Source organism: Mustela putorius, unplaced genomic scaffold, assembly GCF_011764305.1.
Source record: "Mustela putorius furo isolate JIRA1106 unplaced genomic scaffold, ASM1176430v1.1 tig00004007_pilon_pilon_pilon, whole genome shotgun sequence".
NCBI lineage: Eukaryota > Metazoa > Chordata > Mammalia > Carnivora > Mustelidae > Mustela > Mustela putorius.
This window is the reverse complement of record NW_025422145.1, coordinates 4,548,378-4,563,569: the sequence shown is the minus strand read 5'-3', so window position 1 is coordinate 4,563,569 and position 15,192 is coordinate 4,548,378.

Below are 15,192 nucleotides of genomic sequence, written 5' to 3'. Positions count from 1 at the left end.
ATGAAAGTCCCTTTTAGCAATTTCTCTGCTGCCTCCAAGAAAGGGGGGGAAAGTCTCAACATGAGGGCGGCCTTTCTTTATCAGTTTCTGCTTTGGAAGATGGGAACGCCATCCTTTAGATTTCTTAAGGAAATAGAGCAGAGCCAAAGTAGTCGGTGGCACTCAGCTGGGGTTTAAGACCTTGTTCATAATGCCTAAAGGACTTCAAAAAGTTTCAAGGACAATACCTAGCGTAATACACTCATTGACATCTAAAGAGCCCGAGAAAACTAGGCCATGGGTATAATGAGAGGCAAAAATACTGATAAATGGAAGGGGAGACGCACCAGAGTGTCCCTGTGAGCTTTTGCTTCCTACTTTAAGAATAAAATTGGATGGGAGAAGTGGCTTTCAGAAGACGTCAGAACTGCCTTGCAATTCTGGCAGGAGCTAACTTTGTTTTCTAAATTTAAAGACATCGTAGCTTCTATAATTTGTCTCCAATGAAGCTACGCCATTTATTATTTATTTAATTAATTTTTTTTTTTTTTTGAGTCCTGATTTTGTTGCTAACTTGCTCTATGGGCACGGTTACCCTCTTGGAGAATATTCAATTTATTCATTTGTATAAATGGGAGGCACCACATTTATATGGTGCCCCCATACGGGGGAGATATTAGGCACTTTGACGAGATACCCTAAAGTGGCCAGGACACTCGGAGACAAAGCAGAGGTTGGTCCTGCCCTCCAGGAGCATAATTACGTAGCAGAGAACGTGAAATTCACATGGACATATGATCAAAAATAGCCTGGAGGGGCGCCTGGGTGGCTCAGTGGGTTAAGCCGCTGCCTTCGGCTCAGGTCATGATCTCAGGGTCCTGGGATCAAGTCCCGCGTCGGGCTCTCTGCTCAGTGGGGAGCCTGCTTCCTCCTCTCTCTCTCTCTGCCTGCCTCTCTGCCTACTTGTAATCTCTCTCTGTCAAATAAATAAAAATAAAATCTTTAAAAAAAAATAGCCTGGAATGCACACATACACACACACAGTCCCAGAGCTACTGACAAGTCACTACGTTCTCATCTTTTTCTGACTAACATACTTGGCAGAAAAGAGCAGTTAATTCACTCTGGAGGCAAGAGGTTATTTCCATGCAAGGACACTTCCCTGTGTATTATGTCAGGGCCATTGGTCAAGGTTAAAGGGTGTCTTGACCTTCTGCTGGGCTCTTCTCAACAAACTTCTCCCTGGGGACCATTGTCTACTAGCATGACCGTAACACAGGGGCCCACGGAAGCAGAAGAGAGAGGAATCAAAGGGAGTGATTTTCTGCTGCAAACAGCTACGTTCAAAGAGCTCACTGGTTCATTTATTCCTTCGCTCCCTCAACAAATATTTATTCAGTGGTACTCTAGGTGGTCAAGTACTTTATTGGCACTGAGAATACAGCGGCAAGCAAGAGGCTCACAGCCCAGGGAGAAGCTGGAAAATTAGCAGGCAGTTCCAGTATAGCATTACAAGCTCTGGGATAGGGTAAGCGTGAAGGCACCATGGGAGCACAGATAGTAGGGACCTTCTCTCCTCTAAAGCAAGAAGAGAGGACTTCCTGGAGGAGGTGACATGGAGGCTGAAGCCATCCAAACTAGCAGGAGCTAACTGGGTGAGGAAGTGTGATGAGCAGGTTCAGGAACAGGAACAGTGGTGCAAAGGCACGGAGGTGGGAGAGAGTGTATTGCATTCCGGATGGAGGTTGCAGTGGAGAAGGGCAGGGTTGAGACAGCAGCCTGCAAAGATCCGTCTGGGTACGTTAGAGGAGTCCATGGAAAACCACAGAGAGATTTTAAGGAAAGAAGTGGCAAGGTCGGATGTGCATGTGAGGAGGAGCTCTGTGACCGTGGTAGAGGACGTAGAGAAATAAAACTGGGGGCTGCCCTGGAGATCTCAGCACTCCGTGAAGACCGTCACCCCTGGGAGAAAGCACCCTCCCCCATACTGCCATCATTAACACTTGGAACAACCATGTGAAGAAATGTAGCATCTACTCCCATTTTACAGATGAAGGAAGGAAAGTGCTAAAACCCTTTCTCGACTTGGGGCTCTCTTGATGTTTTGGACCAGACAGTCTCTGTGCAGGGGCTGTCCTGCACATCGTAGGAGGTTTAGCAGGACCGCTGGCCTTCAGCCCAAGCAGAACCCTCCCACCACATGTGACCCCCCTCCCCCAAAATGTCTCCAGAGGCTGCCATGTGACCCCTGGGAGGGCGCGACCACCCCTGCTTGAGGTCCACTATTCGAAAAGCTCCAACCCCACAGTTCACACCAGCTGGGACGTCCGTCTTCAGAATCTGCCCTCTTTGGACGCCCATCAAGCACGCTCCCCTTCCCTGCCAGCCTCATCCCTTCTGGCGTTGGCCAATACCTTGCTTTCATCAATTCGCCTTTAAGCCTTTACTGAGAATCATAAGAACAGATGTCGCTTTCTCCCGTCATTTTAGTTTTCTCGTACATTAAAGCAAGGACTTTTTTTTCCCCCTCGGGAGCTAAAAATTGTTACCACGCTAGGAGCTAAAGACTTTTTTCTCATCACATGCACATTTCTATACATGTCCTTTCAAACCAGTCGAGCACTGGCAGTCGGCAAGAGGACGATTCACATGACATCAGAGCCCATTTCTGCCCAGTCCCAAGGTGTCTGCCCCGTCTTGGGCACCACCATCCATTTGGTGATTTGAAGTCGCCTCTCACACATTTTTAACACAACCCCAAATTATTCTTCTCGTGGCTCTGCATCAGAAAGTTTGCCTTGTGATTAAATCTGCAGATGTAAAAAAAGAGAGAGAGAGAGAAAATTGGAATTTCACAGAATGGTACATGCAGCGAGAGCATGGTTGAGCCAATTTCCTCTGTTCCATCTTTATGTGGAAGTGTGGCGGCTGGGGAGACTGTCTTCCCCACACTCAAATTACCCTGCCAGACAAAGAGAAATTTTTTAGAAGAGTCCTGAGCATGTAATTTTATTACCTTAGCACCGATTTTAATATAATTCATGTAATTTCTTCTGCAGGAGAAAAGTTATTTTCCTAAATGCCTGGTAAAATGAGAACTGATGGATTTTTTGACTCCCACCAGCTCTCCTTGGTAGAATTTTCTGCTAAAAGAAGAAATGCCAAGAGGTGCTCAGCTCCAGTGGCCTCACCTGGGAGTGGAGAGCATTCATGGGGATTTTCAGGCTTGTTGATTTCTAATGACTCTGTATCTCAAAAGAGACCAAATGCATCTTAAAAACCATCATCTCATCAACATGGAGCCAAGGTTGGATTTGGTCACGATTCTCAATCTCTGCTCCTACAGCCATGGAGGTCGGATGGTTCCGTGTCATGGATCGCTTGTGTTTTCAGGCCATTTCTCAGCATTCCTGATCTCTACCCATTTGATGCCAGGTGCACAACACCCGCGTTGGGACAACTCAAATCTCCATCCATTGTCATGTGTGAGTATCACTGAATTTTGATTCTTTGTTGCAAGACCTCTCCAGTCTATTCCTGGGATACACCTACATGGAGGAGAAGAGGAAGCTGCATTCAGTGCTCAAAATTCATCCACGGGCAGTCCAGAGGGGCTGACGAGTGGCCCAAGGAAATCGAAAAGTGTCCAACACAACAACCTCCTGTCATTTCCTTCCAGTACCTAAGGGTCAGAGGTTATTAGAGCTGGACATTACTTTCCTTTCTGTTATTTATGTAACAGATGTTTATACAGTGAACATGTGCTAGGCAGTGTTCCAAGTGCTTCAAAGGAGCAACTCATTTGAACCTTGTTAGAATTTTAAGAGATAAGAACTATTATCACCCCATTTCACAGATTAGAAAACTGAGACACAGAGACATTAAGTGTAAATTAGAGAGTAGCAAACCAGAATCCAGCCTAAAGGCTTTTGATTCCCTCTCTGGGTTCTTCATGAGGAGACTATGGTGTGTGTGCTATGTACTAGGAGAAGGGAATCGAATTTGGACTCTGATCTACCTGGGTTCAACTCCTGGTTTGGTCACTTACTAGCCAGTGAACCTGGTCAAGTTCCCTGAGGTCTCTAACCCTAATAACCGAACACCCTCGATACTATCACATTGGAGGTTAGGGCTTCAACATACGAACTGGCAGAAGAGTGGACGTAATTCAGTTCATAGCAAGCTCCTTCCACGAACATTTGCCAGCGTGACGTTTTTAAAACCTAAGTCAGAGTATGCCACTCTTCTGATTATAACCCTTTACTGGGCACTCACCACGCTTAGAAAGGAATTGGGATCCCAGACCATGAACTTGCTGCAGGATCTGCCCTTGCCTATCTCTCCTGCCTCATCACGCACTGCTTGCCCATGATTTACCATGACCTGGCCACACTGCCATTTCTTCGGTCCCCAGCACACACCAACTCCATCCCTGCCTCAGGCACTTTGCATATGCCCTTCCCTTTGTCTGGAACACTCTTCCCGCACCCGTTCGAACCACGGGCTCCTTCTTTGCATCGAGACTCTCCCGTCAACTATTCCTTTAGGCCACCCAAAAGTCCCAAAAGTTAGCCCTGCTCACAGTCCCTGTTTGCATTCTATCTACTTTGTTTTCTTCAAAACACATCTCACTGGAGCGCCTGGGTGATCATGCTGGTTAAGTGTTCTGCCTTCGACCCAGTTGAGATCTTGGAGTCCTGGGATCGAGCACGGCATTGGGTTCCCTGCTCAGGGGGCAATCTTCTTGTCTCTCTCCCTCTGTCCCTTTCCCCCTACCCTGGCTCTCTCTCTCTCTCAAATAAACAAATAAAATCTTTACAAAAATACATATGTATCAGCTTCTGAAAAAGCACCTGCCCTTCCGAAGAGAGCAGAGACCATGCCGATCACTTTCATCGTACCCCCAGCACCCGCCACCAAGCCCAGCACCTCGCAGGAGCTCATTCAATAACCCGTGAAGGGGACAAGGAACGCACCTCTTCGGCTCAGGCATGCACCTCTCCTTCTACTCTCTCTTTAACCCTCCCTCCAAAGCAAGTAGCTCATGAAAAATAAAGAGAGTTATGCCCTGCAATTACCAGATGCTCGGCTCAAGAATGAAGTGGAAATAGACTTGGAAATTACATCACAAACAAACCCACCTTGCAAGGCCCTGTGACAACCACAGAGAGCAGAAGGATGGCTGGTGGCCTGCTCCCACCGCCCGTTCCCAGAAGGAAAGAGAAACCCAAACCTCCACCCTGCTTTGTGTCTCCCGATGGAGGTGGGGGAAGGATGCTGAGTTTCCCCTTGCTCCAAAAATCTCTTCAGTCTTTTCGATCTCAGTGGTTACCTTCCTAAATAACAAGGAGAAACGCACAAAAGAGGAGAAACTCAAGTCATGCCCGTCACAATGGGCTCAGGCACACACTGCGACAAAGCCCTGTGAGGAGGTGCCAACAGTGATTTCTCTGCTAAATCCCACCCCCGACAGACAAAGAAATGAATTTTCTTCACCTTCGTCCATCTGCAGTGCTCATCCTAACCTCCCCGAGCCAGCCGTGCAAATAAAACCACAGAGTCTCCTCTGTTCACATTATCTATGTCAGTGGTCCCTACCTGCTGGCAGCGCCCGGGCCCACGGAGAGCCTGCAGATGTGCCTTGTTGGACCCGCAGTATTGTTTTTATTTGAGTGAGTTGCCGGTATTTGAAAATAAGGAGATTTTATCTAAAAACCTGTATTTCCAACTTCTTTAGAAAAACAAGCTAACGTCAGTCTCCTGTCCCCACAATGCAAACCTCTGCCTGGCACTGGGAAATGAAGGGCCACTGTGGCATTCTAGAACTTTCCATTTTATCACAGTATCCACTCAGCCCACTTCACTCATTGACATTATCTGTCTGGACCTTGTAAGTAGTGCGTGTGCCACCCCTTTATTACACACACGCGTGTACGTGGACACACACACACACACTCAGTAGTAAAATTAATAGATTCAGAACTTTTGTAGGGGGTCAGTAGCTTTACAGGGCTTGGATGGAGGACATCTTGGAACACTGGTTTCTTGAATCAAATGGAAGGATCCAGAATTCTAAACGCCCCCCCTTGGCCAACCTCTGCGCCCTCCTCACAGGGGATAAAGAAGAGGAGCCAGGAACCCTAATCATTCTCACCCTGAAGAAGCAGCACATTTGCAGTGATGAATAGGTACATGTTATTCTCATGGGGACACACAGCAGGGCCGGAATCTGATTTTCAAGACACTCCACGTGGCAGAGATTGCTAACTGTTCACCAAAATCCATTTCTTCTTCCTGGGCATGCCTGGGTATCACCGTGCAGAGGTGACTCATCCGACAACCAGAAACATCCAGCTTGGACTCGTAAATGAGAAAAAAATCACCTTCTGTTGGAGCCACTAGGCATTCTGACAACTGTCTGTTGCCTCAGCTTTCTCTACCCTCATATACCCAATCAGCTTCCAAGAAAAACATAAATAAAAATGAAAACTCCATGCAGACGCAGCCACTGGGATAGTTGCCATTATTTTTTTTTTAAGATTTTATTTATTTGATGGAGAGAGCGATCACAAGTAGGCAGAGAGGCTGACAGAGAGAGGGTGGGAAGCAGGCTCCTTACTGAGCAGAGAGCCCGACACGGGGCTTGATCCCAGGACCCCGAGACTGTGACCCCAGCCGAAGGCAGGGGCCTAACTCACTGAGCCACCCAGGCACCCCAGTAGCTGCCATGATTAAGAGTCAAATATGTGCCCGGTGTTTTATGTACTATTTCTAATGTATCAGTGAAGAAACAGAGACTTGGGAGCTAAGCGATTCGCCCAACGCTACATCGCAGCCAGGTGGGTCAGACTGGAATTCGAACTCAGGTCTGATTCTGAAGTCTAAGACTTTCCATATGGATACGAGTTTCCAAGTGCCTATGATGGATCAGTCTCTCTACGGGTTGTTGTATCCACTTTTCATTTGATCCACCCCATAAACTATCGAGAGAGGCACATTAGCGTCTCCATTCTACAGAGGAAATTCGGGCTCAGAGAAGAAAAGCACTTCTCCTGAGGTCCCATTGGTAGGTGTGAAATTCAGACTCGTGACTTTGTCTCTCTTCCCACTATTTCCCACACGATGGAAGGAAGGGTTGGCAAGACTGAGGGATGCTGATGTGTTTGGACACTTTTGATAAATGAATTACAGTGTTATTCACTCACACAAAAAGAAACTGTACAAAAATGTGCTTTGTAAAAACTTATGATATTGTTACATTGCTTGTAGTATCATTGGAAATATTTTCATCTCTGTATTTATAGACTTGAAAGAGCAAGAATACCCCATCTAAATCCTAGTGTCATATTATAAGTACTGCATTGCATTGTCATATTATATACGCTACATTCTGACATCATATTATAGACAGTCGATAAATGCCGAATGAAGCAATGTAAGTAATGAACCCCCTGGAGCCCCCCACAACACATGTGCTATTTGAGATTTCCATGACCATGCCCTTTCTGGCTCTGTTGCCAGGGACACACACACACACACACCCCTTTGTTACCCGACCAGTTTCTCACATTTCTCAATCCTCAGCCCAAGTCTCTCTTCCTCCAGGAAGCCTTCCATGAACACCCAGGAAAACCCGAGTGTCTTTCCTCTGTGTTCCCGTAGGATGTCCGACTTTTGTCCTTGTTTCTACCACGTTATATTGAAATTACATATTCTCCTGTATCTCCCGCACTAATCCAAAATTCCTTAAGAACAAGAACTAAATATTTTTCACAGTTGTATACGGAAATCAGTGACACATAGGAAGCGCTTAATAGGCACAATTTTCCTAATCTAAACAGAGGCAACATGGGCTGGAAACATAAAGAATTTCCAATGAGATTCAGGCAAAATTTAAGTTCTCATTCCAGAGGAAACAGAGACCATCTGACAGTAACTCCTTGCACTGGAGACTGACTGTCCGTTCTTTGACTCTGTCCGTACCCTTTAGAATGCAGAATGATAAACCACATGGACTTAAATGGATCAAACACACGGCAGGTGTTCAATAAATATTTGTTGAGTGAATGAACGTATGGGTGATGATTCCCCATCATCACCCATCGTTAAGGGGACCATTAGCATGCATGGGATGATGAAACTCACCACCAACCAAAAAGCCTTTCCTGTCTATGAACCAAGGTCACTGAATGTCTTTCAGCACTTGTACACGTAACCCAGATAAATTCTGAGGGTCCCAGGGGCTCAGATCCCACCTGGAGTCATATAGAGCAAAGCCCAAGCTGACAGCCAAAGCAAGTGACAAAGCAACTGCCTTCTGTACGCGGGTCTCTCAGAGACCATTACGGGGGAGGCAAGGCATAAACCTCAGCCAGATTTCTCGCAACACCATTTCCTCCCCTCACATTTCTCTCACCTGCAAACATCTCCAGATCCTCTCTCTTGCCAGCCTAATGGAGAACTCTCCCCAACCTCCATCCTACAAACTAATTCCTCTTCTCTCTTCCCACTCTCTGTCTACTCTTTGTTGGTCACCCTTCTGACTTCCTTTCCCTCCTCTTCCTCTCTGCTTCAAGGAAGAATCCGGTCCTGCCACCTCGAGTCCTGCCTTTCTCTTTCCCTGTTCCTCCATTGTTTTCATCCCGAAGAGCCTGGAGGAGGGGCGCCTGGGTGGCTCAGTGGGTTAAGCCTCTGCCTTCGGTTCAGGTCATGATCTCAGGGTCCTGGGATTGAGCCCCGCATCGAGCTCTCTGCTCAGCAGGGAGCCTGCTTCCTCCTCTCTCTCTGCAAGGACTCCATTCTCCTTAACGTGATAGTGGAGGAGGAAGATGACAAAAGCTGGAAACACACATTTAAAAAAAAAAAAATCACATCCCCGTGACACACACACGCTCTTCCCTCTACCTGGAATGCCTGAGTTTATTTTGCTCACTCAGTGTTTTATCACCTCAAATGTCCCTTTTCCAGGACTATCCTCCTCACCCCTCTCAGGGTTAGGCACCAGCTGAGAGCCTGGCTTCCATAGCGCCATGATTGTTCCCCCATGAAAGCATTCTTCACAGCGTCGTGGTAGTATGTGCCCCTGTCTCCCCTCCAACAACCTTGGGAGCCTCTTAAGGAACGGGGCCACCTCCTCTAACCCTCTGTGTACTCAGAGCCTGGTACGGTATCTGGCACAAAGTAAGCACTCAGTGAACACTTGGATAAATTAATGGGAAATGCCTGATAGCCACCCTTCAGAGCTTTATTTCTTGAACTAAGGTCACAAATTTAGTTAAAATGTGACTACTCCTATAAAACAGTATCTTAAAGCTTCACTCACTTTGACCCTAGCATCAGGGGAAGGAGCAGCCAGGAGGACACCAAACATCTCCCCCTCCCCCCCAAAAAAGTTGAATAAAGTAGAGGAAGATGAAGACCCTTTAGCCAAATGTCCTCTCCTTACAAATTTGCCTAGAGCCCACAATTTTGGACTTCTTCACTGGTGATGCTTAAGAATTCTTGAGTTCCCAGAACTTTATTAGGTAAAGAAAGACACGTACAAATCACCAACCCAGAAGTGTCCAGATCTGTCCAAACCCTCCCACATGTACCGTGATCTGGTGCAAGCAGTAAATACAACCCTGGAATCAGACAGGTATGGGTCCAAATCCGCGCAGCTTTGAGCCAGTCTCCTGGCCTTGGTTTTCTCGTCTATAAAATGGGGATAACCATTTACTTACCTGAAAAGGCTATTGGGCAGAATAAATCAGGCAACGCATGGAATGCACTTAGCACCACGTCGGGACTCAATACATGTCTCCGTTATCATTTTTAAATATGAACTTGACTCCCCAGAAAGCCCCAGCGTCTCTGTCACAGGCAGACAGATACAGCATTCCTCGAACAGATGTCTGAGCCACGGCGGATGCTGGCACACGTGAGACGTGAAGGGACAGTAAACACAAGCGGCGACTAGTTCGAGGGGAAGTCACAGAGGGATCTACAGACACACAGAGATCGGCACTACCTGATTTTTCCCTAATACACCATCCCCTGCCGTCACCAGCTGCTGAGATAAGCCACCTGCTAGGAAATCGTCAGGAGAGAAATGCCACATCACAGTTCCAGAATCTGAGCACAAAATACTACAGACTCAAAGGAAAAACATATGGTACACCAGAGGGGAAAAAACAGTGATGAATGTCTCCAAGAAGCAGGACTAATCAGATGAAAGAGAAGCAACCACCACCATGAAGCGGTTTGTGACAGAGCAATCTCCCCTAAATGAAGAAACACTAAATAAACGGCTCCCAGGCTTCCAGAAGCCCTGGAAAGCCCTCACGCAGAAAGAAAGCATCTCTGTACCAAGCGTCTTTGGGGCGCTGCACAGAGCCACACGGGAGCTGAAAGGTGTGCTGGAGAGGAAAGCCATTATCAGCTGGTGTGATGCCCTATGTCGATTTCCCTTCTCCCTCCAGACGCCTGGGGATGGGCCTGACCCTCCTCGGAGGAAGCAATAAGGCAAGAAAAACAGTCAAGGTAACAAGTGGTCCTAAGGGAGAACGGCTTACTTATATGGACCTTGTGTTTTTCTTTTCTGTATCTTGAGGCTTTGGCATTCGGGGCTTTGCTGACCTGGAGGGATGGCCCCTCCAAGAGTTAGCTCATTCCTGGAGATGGAAAATGGGAGTGTACCTTTCCTGTGCACACTGACCAACCCACAGCCCACAGTGTCAACCTCGTTCTTCACAGGACTGTCATAGTGCGGGTCACTATCCCTATCACCCACATCACCCCAGGGCCATAGGCCAGACAACCAAGGAACAGCCTTTACCTTATATCCTGGAGCCTGCTAGAAATATTCACACTAACCAATCCTAAACCTGCTTACCCTGCCTCACCCTTTCCTTCCTGAGGACCTCTGCCCTCCGGGTAAAGAGCAGCTCACGTGTTCCCCTCAATCACTCTGCCTAACCAACCTTGGCACTCCCTGAGTTGCGACTTCTTCCTCTTGGGAACTGTGAGTATAGCAAACTAACTTTTCTACAGCAGCCATTTCCTGCTCTGTTGACCTTGCTGAACTTAAATACTAACAAAACCTACTAACCTCAAATACTAACAAAACCTACATTTAAAAACACAGCCTAAACCATCTTCCCTAAGAGATCATACATCTTCCGGTCTCAGGAGTTTCCTTCCGTGCAAGGGTAGCCATCAGATAAAACGCAGCAGAGATGAGGGAGCTTAACAAAGCATTAGCTGGCTTGCACTGATCGTGACCTTGGGGAGTTCCCTCTTGCTGACAGTCCAAGTCTATCTGCTTGAGGCCTTCTTTGTCTTTCGGGGCATCCCCAATCCCATTAGTGATGAGTTCTCTGAGAGGGGATATTTGAGCTCAGGTAGGAAATGGTTTGAGGAAGGGGCACCTAGGTGGCTCGGTGGGTTAAAGCCTCTGCCTTCGGCTCAGGTTATGATCTCAGGGTCCTGGGATGGAGTCCTGCATCGGGCTCTCTCTTCAACAGGGAGCCTGCTTCCCCCTCTCACTCTGCCTGCCTCTCTGCCTACTTGTGATCTCTGTCAAATTAAAAAAAAAAAAGAAAGAAAGAAAGAAAGAAAGAAAAAGAAATGAAGTGAGGGAGTCAGTCATATGTTGGTGCCAGGAGAAAGCAATCCAGGTGAAGGGCACTGCAAGTTCAAATGCCCTGAGAATGGAACCTACATCTACCTCCTTATCAGAGGCATGGCCCAGCATGACAGTTTTGAGGTCCATAATGATACGTAAAAAGAAGCCAGACACAAAGGACCACATACTGAATGATTCCATTTGTAAGAAACATCCAGAATCAGCAAACCCACAGAGATGAAAAGCAGACTGATGGTCACCAGGGTCTGGGGCCGGGAAAGGTAGGCATAAAGGTGCAGGGTTTCCTTTTGGGGTGATGACAATGTCTTAGAACTAGACAGAGGTGGTGGTTGCACAACATCTCGAATGTTCTAAATGCCACAGCGTTGCCAACTTTATTTTTTTTTAAAGATGTTATTTATTTATTTGACAGACAGATCACAAGTAGGCAGAGAGGCAGGCAGAGAGAGAGGAGGAAGCAGGCTCCCCACTGAGCAGAGAGCCTGATGTGGGGCTCGATCCCAGGACCCTGGGATCATGACCCAAGCCGAAGGCAGAGGCTTAACCTCCTGAGCCATCCAGGTGCCCCAGCGTTGCCAACTTTAAAAGGATGAATGTTCATTTTATGTTGTATGAATTTTACCTCTTTTTTTTTTTATAAAAAGAAGCCACCTTATTTCCTCACACCCTGCTCTCCTAATTAGACTCCCACCCTTCAAAGGAATCTTTTCTTTCTTTCTTTCTTTCTTTTTTTTTTTTTTTTAACTAGGCTCTATGCCCAGTATGGAGTCTAGTGCAGGGCTTGAACTCACCACCCATAAGATCAAGACCTGAGCCGAGATCAAGAGTCGATGCTCAACCACTGAGCGCCCCCCCCACCCCCGCCAGGCACCCCAGGAGTCTGTCTTTTCCTTGCCTTGGTGCTGTTTGTTTGTTTCCTCTTTCCATTACCATCTTCCATGCATGTTCAAATGTGAGTGACTTCCATAAGCACAAACTCACCAGAAGACCAAGCCAAACAACTGAGTTGCCAGGCTTTCCACAAAGAAGAGGCAGAGTTCAAAGAGAACAGCAGGTCCCCCTAGGGACGGTAGAATGGATATCTTGAGCCTGGCAGCAGCCCTAACTAAAAAGACAAGAGATCCACCATTTTATCCAGGCCCTGCCTCTGTTTCTCCCTTCTGTCCCCTGAGGAAAAGCTCGTTATTCATAGACTCAGACCACTTCATGCCCACCTTTCCATTTCTTCCAATACTTCTCTAACTCCAGCCCCTTATCTGGACCTTTAACTTAAACAATCTCTTCCCTGCTTCCCACTCTTCCCCACCTAAGATCCTTTATGCTTGGGTCAGAAGAATTTTTAACAGAACATTTGATCATGTTAGTTCCCTGCTCTGAAACATCTGATGGCTCCCAAATTCAAAAGGGAGATGCCATTGCAAGATGGCGCAACCCCATCTTTCTGGCTCCAACCTTATTCCTAATGGACTAAGTGCAGTCACCAAGCATTCTTTCAAGTTTCCTCCTTTTGTAGGAAATCGTTGTCCATTCTCCTCTTTCCTGACTGTAAAATCCGTCTCATCTTTCCAGACCCACACTTGTCTTCAAGTAGGAGACTCCTTTGCTGACTCTGAGTTAACCTCCCTCTTGTATCTTCAAGAGCATGGGTGAGGCTGTTGTGATCAGGGTAAGAACATCTCATGCAGACTAGGAGTGGCTTGAATGTGGAGACTACACCTCAATTAGCTCCGTGTCCCCAATCTCTAACAATGACTGGCCCACGTGCACCCAGACCTTAGTTTGTTGAAGTCAAGTGGATTGAAAAGTCTCAAGGACACCAAGAGGACTTTAAGAAGCGTGTCCTGAACTTCCTGAGCCTTCTCACTCCATAAAAATGAGATCTGTGGCAGAGACCTTGGAAATTAATTAAGTATTAGGACATATCTCTGCTCAGACACGGGCATCCAGGTACTTCTGTAACACTCCCACAAAATGGCACCATCAGACCATATTCTCCTTTCTCAACTCATTAATATTTGACTTCTTTGGCCCTTAGACTTCTTGAATATTTTAATTACAGAATCTTATTACATGCTCAGGGATTTTAAAAGAAACAGACACAATTTTCATAAAAGTTTTATGAATCTGACTCAATATGTGAATATATTTCAACCCAATAAGTATTAATAGTAATTAAAATTTATGGCACACTTACTTGGAGCCAAGAATTATCTCATTTAATCCTGACTACAGTCTTAATAAGGTTCAGAGAAGTTAAGTATTTGCCCAAGGTCACACAGAGCCTGACTTAACTGACATCCTTTGCCAATTTCCACAGGTGTCTGTCTTAATATTTTTTTATTAATGGTTACTACTTCTGGAGCCCTTAGTATATTCAAGATGGTATGCCTATTCTCAGAAATAGCAGGAAATCAATGCTGCACTCCTTCCCCAACAATTGATATTGGTCCTTGGATCAGATAACACGAAGTCTATATTCTAACCCAATTCCCAGAGCTGCCCAATGGGATTAGGGCCAAGGGACCCACCTGGATGACACACCTTTTACTGGCTTTTCTTCCCTTACATGATGTTCTCACTCTTCAGTGGTGCATAAAAGGCCAGATAGTAAATATTGTCGTCTTTTGACGCAGGCTGTCTTTAGCACAGCTGCTCAACTCCATCATTGTTGCAGAATACCGTAGAAACAATATGTAAAAGAATGAGCATGGGTGTGTTTTTATAAAACTTTATTTGTAGACACTGAAATTTGAATTTCATGTGACTTTGCTGCGTTGTGAAATATTATTTTGCTTTTGATTTTTGTTCAACCATTTAAAAATGCAAAATCCATTCTTAGCTAATAGACAGTAGTTTGCTAACCCCTGCTTTAGAATATTCTCTTCTGATCCTACCGTTAACCATATGAGACAAAAACCATCATTGTTCCCATCTTCCAGATGAGGAAAACTGAAGTTTAAGAAGATTAAGGATCAAGGCACCTGGGTGGCTCAGCAGGTTAAGCATCTGCCTTCGGCTCAGGTCATGATCTCAGGGTCCTGGTATCGAGCCCCACATCAGGCTTCTTGCTCAGTAGAGAGCCTGCTTCTTCCTCTCCCTCTGCCTGCTGCTCCCCAAGCTTGAGCACTTTTGCTCTCTCGCTCTGTCAAATATATAAGTAAAATCTTAAAAAAGAAAAAAAAGAAAGATTAGTGACTTTAAGATAACACAATTTGGGGGGCTTCTGGGTGGTTCAGTCCATTAAGCATGTGACTCTTGATTTCAGCTCAGGTCATGATCTCAGGGTTGTGAGACTGAGCCCCAAGTCAGGCTCTGCTCTCAGCCAGGAATCTGCTTGTCCCTCTCCCTACTCCTCCCTATGCTCCCCCCTCCTCCGCTTCTCTCTTTATCTAAAATAAATAAATTTTGCACGTATTGCATGGAGCGTTGGGTGTGATGCATAAACAATGAATCTTGAAACACTGAAAAAATAAAATTGTTTTAAAGAGAAGAAAAAATAAAATAAAATAAATAAAATAAAATAAAAAACATCTTTAAACAAATTTTTTAAAGGTCACACAGTTTGGGTCAATTCCAACCAATAACTA